This window comes from Paramisgurnus dabryanus, chromosome 9 (assembly GCF_030506205.2).
Source record: "Paramisgurnus dabryanus chromosome 9, PD_genome_1.1, whole genome shotgun sequence".
In the NCBI taxonomy this organism is placed as follows: domain Eukaryota; kingdom Metazoa; phylum Chordata; class Actinopteri; order Cypriniformes; family Cobitidae; genus Paramisgurnus; species Paramisgurnus dabryanus.
In genome coordinates, this window is record NC_133345.1 from 42065438 (window position 1) to 42081341 (window position 15904).

At 36.4% G+C, this 15904-nt stretch overlaps 3 non-coding genes across 3 annotated transcripts; all 3 read left to right on the forward strand.

The window, feature by feature from the left end:
• Positions 1-8575: 8575 nt before the first annotated feature.
• LOC135764520 (U2 spliceosomal RNA) lies at positions 8576-8766 on the forward strand. Its single transcript, XR_012337434.1, has one exon. It is a non-coding gene; the product is annotated as a U2 spliceosomal RNA (small nuclear RNA).
• Positions 8767-9543: 777 nt separating this feature from the next.
• Positions 9544-9708, forward strand: LOC135764371 (U1 spliceosomal RNA). Its single transcript, XR_012337395.1, has one exon. It is a non-coding gene; the product is annotated as a U1 spliceosomal RNA (small nuclear RNA).
• Positions 9709-15390: 5682 nt separating this feature from the next.
• Positions 15391-15581, forward strand: LOC135764519 (U2 spliceosomal RNA). The gene has a single exon (XR_010540065.1). It is a non-coding gene; the product is annotated as a U2 spliceosomal RNA (small nuclear RNA).
• The last annotated feature ends 323 nt before the right edge of the window (positions 15582-15904 follow it).

Sequence of the window (15904 nt, forward strand, 5' to 3'; positions counted from 1 at the left end):
ATGTGAGACCTAGACAGGCTTACATTTCCTGGTTCGTTCCTTAAGTAAGATCTTTTTCTGGACGCAGAAGACTCATATAATGTCAAACTTATTATAGTCCTCATCGTCGATTAGAAATAAATAATAAGTAAATAATCCTACAAATATAATCCCCTGACCTCCTCATAAACCCTAACCCCAAAAACCCTAAAAGGAGTACGATAAACTGAGATTAGTGGCCCACCACACTTAATCCCTAAACCCCAAAAATTAAAAATAATTTTTAGAACCCCTAAAAATAATAATAAATACATGTTTATTCCCCTCACCTAACACCAAACCCTAAACCCAACATCTGGAAAACTCAGCTCAAACCCAGGAGTAATTGCTCTAGGTTAATGAATTGTACATTCAAAAAAGCGACACGTTTCATTCCCTTGTTTTTTATAATAAATAAATAAAGGAAACGCTTTACAAATTCCTTAGACCATATCGAGTAGTAAAATAAAATGATTTATTTCAATTTTAAATGAAAAGCATAGCCAGCAGCTTTAAAAGGCATTCAAACATACGTTTTGGGACTGTAGTTCCCTAAAGTAACCACCAGAGGGCGCCACTCGATCGTTCCAACTTTATTAAAACTCATTACACTTCTGTTATCATCACAAAGCAGGTTCCACGGGACAACACGTGCAAAACATCGAACTGAGACCCACAAAGGATCAACATCAGCACTTTTAATGGTGACAGGTAGACATAACATCACTGTATCATTACTTTTTAAACAGGATTAATTGAATTTTCGTTAGGAAATGATCTTTTGGATCGAGGCATACGATAGCACGTGGCTTAGCATGACACTCAGGATCAGTTTCTCGTATTAACAGAGTCTTAAACTGTAGATTGGCAAGGCAAGTTTATTTGTATAGCCAACTCATACACATAATTCAAAACCACCTAATGAAAAATCTGTCAAAATAAGAGATATGATAATAAAAAACAAAGATAAATGTGAACTCAAAACAACAATTTAAAGAAAATAAAAACGGTTTATATTGCCAAAAATAGTATAAAGCAGGATTAAAGGTGCATCACTGCGACGCAGCACAGTACAGTTAATAAAAACCAGATGCAATATAGGTTGAAATCTCTTATTAGAATCCACAAAATAACCTTTTATCTATAAGGCAATAATGTGGTATTTATATTTCAGACTCCAACCTCACCAATTGAGAGTCTGATCACTTGTATAGTAATTGGCTACAAGACACACGCTCGGGATTGATCACCCGGGCGGGGCACATCTCGATGAAGGTGTATAGTGCTGAAAGCCCGAAACACCTGATGACTCGAGATGAAAGCACTACTGACGAGGTGTCTTGAAATTTTCCCTCGCATTGGTGAGGAATGCCTCTGGAGGGATAGGATTCAAAATGAAAAAACCCTTTGAATCAAAAGTTTTTGAGAACTACAGCAAGAGACGCTTTAAACGCTGAGACGGCTAAGGTAAAATCCCCTGAAGTACTCTGACAACTACAGTATAAATCAGACCTTAAACGCATATGCAAAATGCCAGATGTAGCGTAATTATACCGAAAACTAGATGGTACGCACAACACGAGCCGGTGAGACTTTTCAAAACCGAGACGGTCATAGTTCAAACTCTAAAGAGTCGGGATCTAAAATACAAATCCCTAAACCCAAGGTCAGTACTTCTTAAACATTAAAACCAACTACCCCTTACCTTAACTTGCCCTAACCCCAAAGTCAGGCACCATCGGGACAAATAGTAATCACTACACTTAACCTAAACCTGCCCCTAAACCTAAGGTCAGGAAACCTAGACTTCTTTAAAATATACCTGTATCTTGGCTAATTCTAAAGTCAAGCACCATAGACATAGTATCTAAATAAAAAGCTCTATACAAGATTTACCTTAAATCCTTCCTAGATACAAAACAAAGCAATATACAAACATTACAACAAACTACAGTCTAAGTTATAAAGAAAAGACAAAAACAAATAATGTAGATCTGAAGCAAAAACAGGATTCCTCAGAAATACACAAAAACAAATTATCTACGTGGCCTGAAGCCGATAAAGGCACTGCTCCTAGATGGGAGACGATCACAGGCGACATGGTATAGTCTAACATGCGTCGGCCCGTGCACCCACCTCATTCTCCCTATTCCAAACCTTTTCGGACGAGCTCCGAATAGGGGTGAGATGTTGTAACTTTCCGAAAAACCTAACCTAACCCTAACCCTAACCCTAACTAAAAGCAAAGCTGGAACCTGTAAATATTACACTTATAAGCGTTGGGTACGCAATAGGATTACACAACAAATTTTTGAGCTAAAACAGTCTCTGTCCTCCCACTCGGCTAATTGTGTGTATCTGATTTTTTGTAACAAGTGTCAAAAGCAGTATATTGGACAAACCAAAAATCAAATCAACACTAGAGTTTATCAACATGTACACAATATCATCCACAAAATTGATAAACGCAGACACTTAGTACAACATTTCCTAAAACATGGACTTAAAGAACTCAAAGTGACAGGCTTGCAATCAGATCCACGCTGGTCTCTTAGGGACAGATTGAAAACAGAGAGTTTGTGGATTAAAAAACTGAATACAGAATTTCCTAGAGGTCTCAATGAGGCCTAGTTTATGAGCTAACTCGCTATGCTTTCCTTTTAGGCCCACTGTCTCCTTTACAACAGACACACCATGCAGAGGTCTCCCTTTATATATTATATATTATTTGCTGAAAGATGCATCATCATGAAAATCTGATTAATGATTTGTATATGTTTTTAACACACATTTTTTCTCTGTATGCTTTTAGAGACGGGGGAGACCATACCAATTTACACACGGATAACCTCACTGATTGACCTTGAATAAGGCCCATACCCCAATCACAAGGGTCGATGCACCACACCTTCTGTGCCTAAACCCAATTCAGGTCACACATACTGTGATTTCTCAACACTACAGCCTCCTTAACTTCTAGAACACCACACCTACCCTTTCTCAAACCCCAACATCACAGGGGCCTGGGCACTAACCCCAATTACACCATCCCTATGGGAGCTTTTACACTAGTTCATTAGAACCCTAAACCCCTCCCTTTTCTAACCCCAACATCACAGGAGCCTGGGCACTAACCCCAATTACACCACCCCTATGGGAGTTTTTACACCAAGTTCATTAGAACCCTAAACCTCTCCCTTTTCTAACCCCAACATCACAGGGGCCTGGGCGTTTAACCCAAGTGCACCAGCCCTATATAAATCAAACACTATATGAATACAACCCTTATGGTGTGATACACTGTGTCTGACATACTCTATACATCTAAAATCTACATCATTAGAGATTAGAACCCCATATACTGATTTTAACACACTTTGTATCTAGGGCACCATTGACTTATACTGGGATGCAGTGCTCCTTTAAAAATCCATTTTGACATTGTATTTCCTTTTTGACATTGTATTTCCTTTACACAATAAAAGATCACTTTAACACACTGAATAAAATAAAAAATCCCTTTCTTCAGACACAAAATCTAAACACAGAGCTCCTGGAGGCCGTTTTGGGTACACGGTGGTGGATTGGTCATGGTCTCTCACCCTCTCTACGTACAGATTACACCAAAGGATGGACTTTCTCCTTTCTTATTGCCTATTCAGAGAACTGTTGATGTGTGAATATTACATATTTTTGTATGATGGGGAGCGGGGGGCTTTTCTGGTTCCTGGGGTGTCCATTGGATTGTCTGGAGTGGTCAGAGCTTGATGGCCCATGCACAACCGGGTCTGGACTTGTCTGGGCTCTGGACTAACCTAACTCCTAACCTAACCTAACCCTAACCTAACCAACAACACGAGGATTAGTTTTTTTCTGAGTAACACAAAAGAAGGTATTTTGAGGAATGATGGTAAACCCACAGCAGATAGTCACCATTGACTTCCATAGTAGGAATAAAAAAATATGATGGAATTTAATAGGTACCATCAACCGTGTGCTAACCATCACTTTGCAAAATATTTTCTTCATCATTTATCACGATACTTCCAAAATATTTTTTCCTACTAAGTCAATATTTCATTATTTGCTTTACAAGCTTAAAAATGATGGTGGCAGGATTCCATGGTAATCACAAACAGGTAAACAAGTAAAATAATCACTATTTACTTTTAAAAGCATTTTGAAAATTGCTTGCTTATGCTGGGAGTAAAGGTATTTCATGCAAAAGGTATTTCCTCTTTAAAAGGTAATGTATGCTTCTTTTAAAGCTGACACATTTGCCACATTAAAATAACAGAAATGTGTACTGTTTAAACTTTTTGGAGCCGGTGTGTCTGTGTTCTTGGGGCACACATCTACATGTAAAAGCAGAATTGCTTATTATTCTTCTCTATTTCTTGTATAGGTCAATTATGAGTGAAGAACCGTTCACCAAATGAAGACCGCAGCCAGGTGACGGGATCCTGTGGTAATCACAAACAGGTAAACCAGTAAAATAATCATCATTTAATGTTAAAATAATTTTGAAAATTGAAGTTCTGTGTGTTCTTATTGTACTTTATTTATTTCTGCAGGTAAGCACCATACCGTAAGCTTCATTCCCTTTATAACAGGTAAGGTTCATACTGTTTTATTCTTTTGTACTGTTTTATTCGTACTGTTTTAAATCATTCAGTAAATGCAAAGTTAAACTGATGTGTTTTTAATCTAGATTTAAAAGTGTCTACTGTTGAAGCACATCTGATCTCTTCTGAAAGCTGATAATAACTGAATGCTGAGGCACCTTGTTTTGAGTGAACCCTTGTTTTTTCTAAATGACCTGATCCTATTGATCCGAGTAATCGGTTTCATATTCGATTAGCATATCTGTCATGTATTGTAGCCATGAAGTGGTTTTTAAACAAGAAACAGTACTTTTTAAATCCATTGACCATTGCAATAATCGGCCCTGCTGGTGATGAAAGCATGAACAAGTTTCTCTAAGTCCTGTCTTGAGACAAAACCTCTAATTCTGGCAATATTTCTGAGATGGTAGTAAAAGCAGAATTCCTTATTATTTTTCTCTATCTCAGGCTCTACGGCATATATGTCATGATTTTATTTGTCTATTTATATGTCTATTTACAAGGACTGCCTTGGCCAAATGTTATTGTTAATTAATATTGAAGCAGTTATTTAACATAGTTCCTTTGAGTAGTGATTTGTGTAATGATCCATATATCTATTTTTATGTATATTTTTAACTTAGGAATGTGATTTTAAAGCTCATATTTGTTATTGTATGACACCTCTCATGTTATGAAAGTAAAAAATAAATGTATTTTCTGATGTCTTGCATTTCTGTTTTTAAACTGTTAATCCTTATCAAGTGCTATACATTAGAAAGTGGATATAGAGTGAAATGCACACGGTGAATAATGAACGCAGACCTTCAGTGCCGGACCTCTGACCCGCTAACCTCCATCCCGACAGCCAGCGCCTTCTCCGGATGCCATTGCGGTATCGCTTCTCGGCTTTTTGGGTAAGATCGAGTGGACACCGGGGACTACACGTTTAAATGGATTTTTGACCTTCGGCTATGGAAGCGAGGCTTGTTCCGTCCACTCCGTGCATCGACTCTGGCGCTTTCCGGGGACAAATAAGGTGAGTTTAAAATCAGAGTTTGCTTCTTTAGTGCGTGGTTGCCAGTTTGTTTGCCAATCCGTGGTCCATAATACGTTCCGCGTTCGTGGTCTCTCCATCGCTCAGTACTTTTCTGTGTTTCTATTTTACGTAAAGCTAACACCAAAACGATTGTGGAAGGCGCTATATAGATTGTTCTCAAAGAAAAAAAACGAGAAACAAACCCATGTGAATATGGGTCAAATTATCTAGGCGGAGCACTTCGTTCAAAGAAAAACGCAACAGAATTGTTTGCGTTGAACAAAGACAATGGTGCCTGCAGACATCGAATGTGTATTGTGGATAAAAAATGGCCAGTGGGGTGGGACAATTTTTCTTGAATTAAGTGTTTATGGGAAAAGTTCACGAATTTTTTCTTACCCTGTAGTCAGATTTATTTGCTTGTTTTAAGCATAAAATAACAGGAGAAGAAATTGTGTAGGGGGAGCAGAGGGTTTTTTTTCGTTCAAAGAAAAGCAGCGTGGCACGAATGAATGTTTGGCTGAAATGCTATCGTAATTTCCCCCTTAATTTTCCTTACAAACATGAAACCAGAGAGAAGGGTCAGTTGGCATCGAATTGCACCTTGTATTCGGTGATTGATTGAGGAAAAATATGCGTATGTGTATATATACACTTGTTTTGTTGAACAGAGACAATGGCCGCGTGCTCCAGCGTCACCTATATGCCTATTTCACAAAATGGCGGCTTTGACCGGAAGTAGGGAAAACATCGTTCAGGTTGCACCACTACGATGGCCACTCAATATAGTATGGACTGACAGCTGCTTCATGTGCTCCTACACATGAATTTACTTGTAAAAATAACAATAACAGATATTGTCGATTGGTGTTATATTATTTTTTTAGCATTTCGTATTATCAAAATATATCATATGTTAGACAGCTTATCAATTTTAAATAAAATAACGAGACATACATAACTATTCGTGTCTGCTCCCGTTTATTGTAATGAGTGTGCACATTTGGAGAAATACATTTTACATCTTATTTCTTTAGACTGAATAATTATTTCTTATTAATTCCAAAGTATGCGACCCGATGATCTAATCGTGGTGTATGTGCTATTCCTCGTTTGTTTGCCTGCATCCATTGCTTTACGGCTTGCTTGTTGCGTTTAAATGCACATTTGATTTCTTTACCAGCATTGGATTTAGACCATTCAATAAGAAGAGTTAACAGCGTTTATTATGATTGATAAGCCCTCAACGGAGAATGAGGTCGGCATACATTAAAAGCCTTATTTTGTTTTTATCGTGTGCCTTCCAAAATGTATGCGACGAAACTTAAATCACGCAAAATATGAATGGTAACTAGACGTGCTTGTTGTGTGCAAGGAGTGCATTTATTTGTAAACTTTTGCTAAATCAAAATGGTTTATTTGTATTTGCTTTTTACCTGGGTTTTATCAGGTTCGCAGTCGGGACATTTTTAATCCATAGTGTATGCATAATTAATTTCAAAGAAATAAGAAGTAAAATGTGTAAGTATTCCTCAAAATGTGCTTTGGACTAAGTCCCCCGTCATCACAGCAAACGGGAGCAGACCCGAATAGGTATGTCTAGTTATTTTATTAAAAATTTCCAGCCGTCTGTAAATTTATGTTTGAAAGAAAAAAGTAAATTAATATCTTACTTACTGTTTTTGTCTTGTTTTCTAGTGAATATCTGACAATTCTTAAATGGAGATACATTTACTTGGTAAGCAAAGTGGCTTAAGATATTATGTATTGTAATAGAAAATTGTTATAAAAACGTTTTGTTTTTGCTGGGAATTCTTGTATATATTTCACAGCTATATAATTAATTATAATAACGCACTTTTTGTTGATAAACATGTTAAAAAATACATTAACACAGAATAATGTGGCAACAAATCAAATGTGCATTTAAATGCAACAAGCAAAAATAAATAAATAAAGCAAATGCACGGAAAAGAAACGAGGAATAAAAGAAACACCGCGATTAAAAAAATCAGATCGCATACTTTGTAATAATTGAAATAAATTATAAAAATCAACAGGTTTATATTTAAAACAAATAAAAAATATCTGCCAGCGGGGTAAGAAAAATAAACTTAATTCTAGTTTCAACTTAATTCAATAATAAACTCAATTTAGGTTTATTTTTCTTACCCCACTGGCAGATATTTTTACTTGTTTTAAGCCTTAACCTATTACATTTTAGAATTTATTTCAGTAAACAAGACTTAAATTCTAAGCCACTTTGCTTATTAAGTAAATGTATCTCGATTTAAGAATTATTTTTTAACTCGAAAACATTAAGAAAATACTAAGTAAACGAACAAATTGGGATGTTCAAAACACTTAAATATTTTTTTTCACTCTACCCTTCATATTACAGCTGTCGAAAAACCACAGCAACGTTGACAGACCCGGAAGCCATGATACATTAGCAGTTTTTAAAATAAGTTAAATCTAGAATCCTTATTGGTTTTAGATACTTTAAAGCAATGAATGATCTTCTTTCTTTTGAATTGATTTGGTATTATGGAGGAGCTCTGTGTCTGGTTATTGAAGATGATTTGTTCTTTGCTCCTATGTTGGCTTATTTTTTTGTTATTTCCGTTACTATATATATTTTTTTCTTTGTTTTTTCTGATTTGAGGTTATGAAAATGTTTTAATTTGTAATAAAGGTTTTTTGAAAATTCTAAATTCTCTCTATCTCTCTCTCTCTCTCTCTCTCTCATGAGCGTGGATCAGATCCTGCATTAAAACATGAACTTCTGATTTGCTAGCTCAACGTTCTACCTCTGGGTTATACAATGAGAACGTATAGAGTTAAATGCCCGCTAGCCTCCACCCCAAAAGCCAGCGCCTTCGCCGGCTCCCCCTTTGGCTGCGTCTATTCCGGTATCGCTTCTCGGCCTTTTGGCTAAGATCAAGTGTAGTATCTGTTCTTATCAGTTTAATGTCTGATACGTCTCCTATCCGGGGACTATATGTTAAATGGATTTTTGACCTTCGGAAATGGAAGCGGAGCTTGCTCCTTCCACTCCATGCATCAACATGGTATTGCAGTGTTTCCATGAATGGTGCGCTCCCCATCTCGGGGATAAATAAGTCAAGTATAAAAAAAAGAATTTGCTTCTTTTGTGCGTGAAAGACGGTGTTTTTTCTAATCCATGTGTTTTAAAATTGCTGTGGTTTCGTTGGCTTTATTGGTTTAACGAAAAGCTTGCGTGGAAATGAACACGCTGATAAAGAAATGTTTTTGTAATGTATTTAATTATTTTCTTTACAAGTTTGCGGAGGTGATACGAGGACGAATTAAACATCCTCGACACAGCTGAAGGCGCAACAAAAGCGAACGAGACCGATTGGAATGTTAAAAACACCTGAAAACTTTTTTCACTACCCTTCATACTACAGCTGTCGAAACACCACAGCAACGTCGACAGACCTGGAAGCATAGCTGTACTTGTTTAACTCACAACGGGTAAGTCATTGAGCCCTGTGTTTTTATTTATCCACGTTCTAAAATTGCTATGCTTTCGTTGTTTCTTGATTGCTCTGTACATTTCTTTGTTTCTATTCCACGTAAAGTTACTTTGTAATAACGAAACCATATATTTGAATGCGCAATTTAAATCCATTTGATTTAAATTGTTTCACATATTTCACTCTACATGGTTCAACCGGGCTGGAAACGGAATAAAAACAGGGTAGATCTCGAAGAATGTTTGGTCTCAGACGTGGCTTCGTGCGCTTTCCACCTGGTCACACACAGTAAATGAAATGTTAGTCGGACGGCCTCCGGGGGCGCCGTCGATGTGATCGGTCACAGGAAGATGCGGCCGTCTGGCCTCAAAGGGTGTCGCTCATACTTACCTGGCAGGGGAGACACCATGATCATGAAGGTGGTTCACCCAGGGCGAGGCTCAGCCATTGCACTCCGGTTGGGCTGACCCTTTGCGAATTCCCCAAATGTGGGAATCTCGACTGCAAAATTTCTGATAGTGGGGGACTGCGTTCGCGCTCTCCCCTGACCTTTGTGTTAAAAATAGATTCGCTTGTCGTTTTAGGTAAAATCCAAGAGACGTCTAACCACGGCCCAAGAATACATTAGTCATCAAAAAAGCGGCTATTCAACGACTACATAACTTTTAATAGACAGCGAATATGTGTCTAGGCTAAAACAAGGCTTAATTTGGGCTGTCAGTGAAAATCTAATAGCCGTTTGACCATTCCAAACGAATAGACTAGCCATTAAATAGAACCACAATCAAACGGCTACATGTCTAAGAGCACAAAATAATGCTTAGATGATTCTTTTACTTCCAATATAAGAGGTTCTCGGGAATGGCAATCATCCAAACTAATAAATTATAAAGGCTTTTATAAGAAAATGACAACAGTTAAACAACCTAGACAGCGTTGGGCAATACAAAATGCTAATAAATACAAGACAAATTGAAATATTGTACATGCATGTACATTAAACAAGCCAACAAATCTGCCAATGGGCTACGACAATTTTTCTTGAATTAAGTGTTTATATCTAGATTTGTTTCTTACCCCTTTGGCAGATTTATTTGCTTGTTTTAAGCCCAAATTCGCTTAAAGTTCGAGTTTTTTCTCCCTAAAGGCTAGGTTTATTTACTTAGGGCATTTTGCTCATCAAAAAATGCATCTCATTTTAAGACTTTCTAGATATTTGTATAGTTAAAACAGTTCGAAATAACAAGTAAGAAATGATTTTTTGCAATGTATTCATTCATTCGCTACCCTTCACACTACAGCTGTCGAAAAACCACAGCAACGTCGACAGACCTGGAAGCGTAGCTGTATTTGTTTAACTCACAAAGACAACGGGTAAAGTATTTTCTTGATTACCTAAATGACTTGCTGTAAGAAAATAAGTTTAGGTTTAAGGGGGGGGAATACAGTTTAAAGGGATATTTCAATTTATGATGATAATTCTGTCATCATTTACTCATGCATACAGGCTTACAACAACACGAGGATTAGTTTTTTTCTGAGTAACACAAAAGAAGGTATTTTGAGGAATGATGGTAAACCCACAGCAGATAGTCACCATTGACTTCCATAGTAGGAATAAAAAAATATGATGGAATTTAATAGGTACCATCAACCGTGTGCTAACCATCACTTTGCAAAATATTTTCTTCATCATTTATCACGATACTTCCAAAATATTTTTTCCTACTAAGTCAATATTTCATTATTTGCTTTACAAGCTTAAAAATGATGGTGGCAGGATTCCATGGTAATCACAAACAGGTAAACAAGTAAAATAATCACTATTTACTTTTAAAAGCATTTTGAAAATTGCTTGCTTATGCTGGGAGTAAAGGTATTTCATGCAAAAGGTATTTCCTCTTTAAAAGGTAATGTATGCTTCTTTTAAAGCTGACACATTTGCCACATTAAAATAACAGAAATGTGTACTGTTTAAACTTTTTGGAGCCGGTGTGTCTGTGTTCTTGGGGCACACATCTACATGTAAAAGCAGAATTGCTTATTATTCTTCTCTATTTCTTGTATAGGTCAATTATGAGTGAAGAACCGTTCACCAAATGAAGACCGCAGCCAGGTGACGGGATCCTGTGGTAATCACAAACAGGTAAACCAGTAAAATAATCATCATTTAATGTTAAAATAATTTTGAAAATTGAAGTTCTGTGTGTTCTTATTGTACTTTATTTATTTCTGCAGGTAAGCACCATACCGTAAGCTTCATTCCCTTTATAACAGGTAAGGTTCATACTGTTTTATTCTTTTGTACTGTTTTATTCGTACTGTTTTAAATCATTCAGTAAATGCAAAGTTAAACTGATGTGTTTTTAATCTAGATTTAAAAGTGTCTACTGTTGAAGCACATCTGATCTCTTCTGAAAGCTGATAATAACTGAATGCTGATGCACCTTGTTTTGAGTGAACCCTTGTTTTTTCTAAATGACCTGATCCTATTGATCCGAGTAATCGGTTTCATATTCGATTAGCATATCTGTCATGTATTGTAGCCACGAAGTGGTTTTTAAACAAGAAACAGTACTTTTTAAATCCATTGACCATTGCAATAATCGGCCCTGCTGGTGATGAAAGCATGAACAAGTTTCTCTAAGTCCTGTCTTGAGACAAAACCTCTAATTCTGGCAATATTTCTGAGATGGTAGTAAAAGCAGAATTCCTTATTATTTTTCTCTATCTCAGGCTCTATGGCATATATGTCATGATTTTATTTGTCTATTTATATGTCTATTTACAAGGACTGCCTTGGCCAAATGTTATTGTTAATTAATATTGAAGCAGTTATTTAACATAGTTCCTTTGAGTAGTGATTTGTGTAATGATCCATATATCTATTTTTATGTATATTTTTAACTTAGGAATGTGATTTTAAAGCTCATATTTGTTATTGTATGACACCTCTCATGTTATGAAAGTAAAAAATAAATGTATTTTCTGATGTCTTGCATTTCTGTTTTTAAACTGTTAATCCTTATCAAGTGCTATACATTAGAAAGTGGATATAGAGTGAAATGCACACGGTGAATAATGAACGCAGACCTTCAGTGCCGGACCTCTGACCCGCTAACCTCCATCCCGACAGCCAGCGCCTTCTCCGGATGCCATTGCGGTATCGCTTCTCGGCTTTTTGGGTAAGATCGAGTGGACACCGGGGACTACACGTTTAAATGGATTTTTGACCTTCGGCTATGGAAGCGAGGCTTGTTCCGTCCACTCCGTGCATCGACTCTGGCGCTTTCCGGGGACAAATAAGGTGAGTTTAAAATCAGAGTTTGCTTCTTTAGTGCGTGGTTGCCAGTTTGTTTGCCAATCCGTGGTCCATAATACGTTCCGCGTTCGTGGTCTCTCCATCGCTCAGTACTTTTCTGTGTTTCTATTTTATGTAAAGCTAACACCAAAACGATTGTGGAAGGCGCTATATAGATTGTTCTCAAAGAAAAAAAACGAGAAACAAACCCATGTGAATATGGGTCAAATTATCTAGGCGGAGCACTTCGTTCAAAGAAAAACGCAACAGAATTGTTTGCGTTGAACAAAGACAATGGTGCCTGCAGACATCGAATGTGTATTGTGGATAAAAAATGGCCAGTGGGGTGGGACAATTTTTCTTGAATTAAGTGTTTATGGGAAAAGTTCACGAATTTTTTCTTACCCTGTAGTCAGATTTATTTGCTTGTTTTAAGCATAAAATAACAGGAGAAGAAATTGTGTAGGGGGAGCAGAGGGTTTTTTTTCGTTCAAAGAAAAGCAGCGTGGCACGAATGAATGTTTGGCTGAAATGCTATCGTAATTTCCCCCTTAATTTTCCTTACAAACATGAAACCAGAGAGAAGGGTCAGTTGGCATCGAATTGCACCTTGTATTCGGTGATTGATTGAGGAAAAATATGCGTATGTGTATATATACACTTGTTTTGTTGAACAGAGACAATGGCCGCGTGCTCCAGCGTCACCTATATGCCTATTTCACAAAATGGCGGCTTTGACCGGAAGTAGGGAAAACATCGTTCAGGTTGCACCACTACGATGGCCACTCAATATAGTATGGACTGACAGCTGCTTTGTTTTCTCCTACACATGAATGTACTTGTAAAAATAACAATAACAGATATTGTCGATTGGTGTTATATTATTTTTTTAGCATTTCGTATTATCAAAATATATCATATGTTAGACAGCTTATCAATTTTAAATAAAATAACGAGACATACATAACTATTCGTGTCTGCTCCCGTTTATTGTAATGAGTGTGCACATTTGGAGAAATACATTTTACATCTTATTTCTTTAGACTGAATAATTATTTCTTATTAATTCCAAAGTATGCGACCCGATGATCTAATCGTGGTGTATGTGCTATTCCTCGTTTGTTTGCCTGCATCCATTGCTTTACGGCTTGCTTGTTGCGTTTAAATGCACATTTGATTTCTTTACCAGCATTGGATTTAGACCATTCAATAAGAAGAGTTAACAGCGTTTATTATGATTGATAAGCCCTCAACGGAGAATGAGGTCGGCATACATTAAAAGCCTTATTTTGTTTTTATCGTGTGCCTTCCAAAATGTATGCGACGAAACTTAAATCACGCAAAATATGAATGGTAACTAGACGTGCTTGTTGTGTGCAAGGAGTGCATTTATTTGTAAACTTTTGCTAAATCAAAATGGTTTATTTGTATTTGCTTTTTACCTGGGTTTTATCAGGTTCGCAGTCGGGACATTTTTAATCCATAGTGTATGCATAATTAATTTCAAAGAAATAAGAAGTAAAATGTGTAAGTATTCCTCAAAATGTGCTTTGGACTAAGTCCCCCGTCATCACAGCAAACGGGAGCAGACCCGAATAGGTATGTCTAGTTATTTTATTAAAAATTTCCAGCCGTCTGTAAATTTATGTTTGAAAGAAAAAAGTAAATTAATATCTTACTTACTGTTTTTGTCTTGTTTGCTAGTGAATATCTGACAATTCTGAAATGGAGATACATTTACTTGGTAAGCAAAGTGGCTTAAGATATTATGTATTGTAATAGAAAATTGTTATAAAAACGTTTTGTTTTTGCTGGGAATTCTTGTATATATTTCACAGCTATATAATTAATTATAATAACGCACTTTTTGTTGATAAACATGTTAAAAAATACATTAACACAGAATAATGTGGCAACAAATCAAATGTGCATTTAAATGCAACAAGCAAAAATAAATAAATAAAGCAAATGCACGGAAAAGAAACGAGGAATAAAAGAAACACCGCGATTAAAAAAATCAGATCGCATACTTTGTAATAATTGAAATAAATTATAAAAATCAACAGGTTTATATTTAAAACAAATAAAAAATATCTGCCAGCGGGGTAAGAAAAATAAACTTAATTCTAGTTTCAACTTAATTCAATAATAAACTCAATTTAGGTTTATTTTTCTTACCCCACTGGCAGATATTTTTACTTGTTTTAAGCCTTAACCTATTACATTTTAGAATTTATTTCAGTAAACAAGACTTAAATTCTAAGCCACTTTGCTTATTAAGTAAATGTATCTCGATTTAAGAATTATTTTTTAACTCGAAAACATTAAGAAAATACTAAGTAAACGAACAAATTGGGATGTTCAAAACACTTAAATATTTTTTTTCACTCTACCCTTCATATTACAGCTGTCGAAAAACCACAGCAACGTTGACAGACCTGGAAGCCATGATACATTAGCAGTTTTTAAAATAAGTTAAATCTAGAATCCTTATTGGTTTTAGATACTTTAAAGCAATGAATGATCTTCTTTCTTTTGAATTGATTTGGTATTATGGAGGAGCTCTGTGTCTGGTTATTGAAGATGATTTGTTCTTTGCTCCTATGTTGGCTTATTTTTTTGTTATTTCCGTTACTATATATATTTTTTTCTTTGTTTTTTCTGATTTGAGGTTATGAAAATGTTTTAATTTGTAATAAAGGTTTTTTGAAAATTCTAAATTCTCTCTATCTCTCTCTCTCTCTCTCTCTCTCTCTCTCTCATGAGCGTGGATCAGATCCTGCATTAAAACATGAACTTCTGATTTGCTAGCTCAACGTTCTACCTCTGGGTTATACAATGAGAACGTATAGAGTTAAATGCCCGCTAGCCTCCACCCCAAAAGCCAGCGCCTTCGCCGGCTCCCCCTTTGGCTGCGTCTATTCCGGTATCGCTTCTCGGCCTTTTGGCTAAGATCAAGTGTAGTATCTGTTCTTATCAGTTTAATGTCTGATACGTCTCCTATCCGGGGACTATATGTTAAATGGATTTTTGACCTTCGGAAATGGAAGCGGAGCTTGCTCCTTCCACTCCATGCATCAACATGGTATTGCAGTGTTTCCATGAATGGTGCGCTCCCCATCTCGGGGATAAATAAGTCAAGTATAAAAAAAAGAATTTGCTTCTTTTGTGCGTGAAAGACGGTGTTTTTTCTAATCCGTGTGTTTTAAAATTGCTGTGGTTTCGTTGGCTTTATTGGTTTAACGAAAAGCTTGCGTGGAAATGAACACGCTGATAAAGAAATGTTTTTGTAATGTATTTAATTATTTTCTTTACAAGTTTGCGGAGGTGATACGAGGACGAATTAAACATCCTCGACACAGCTGAAGGCGCAACAAAAGCGAACGAGACCGATTGGAATGTTAAAAACACCTGAAAACTTTTTTCACTACCCTTCATACTA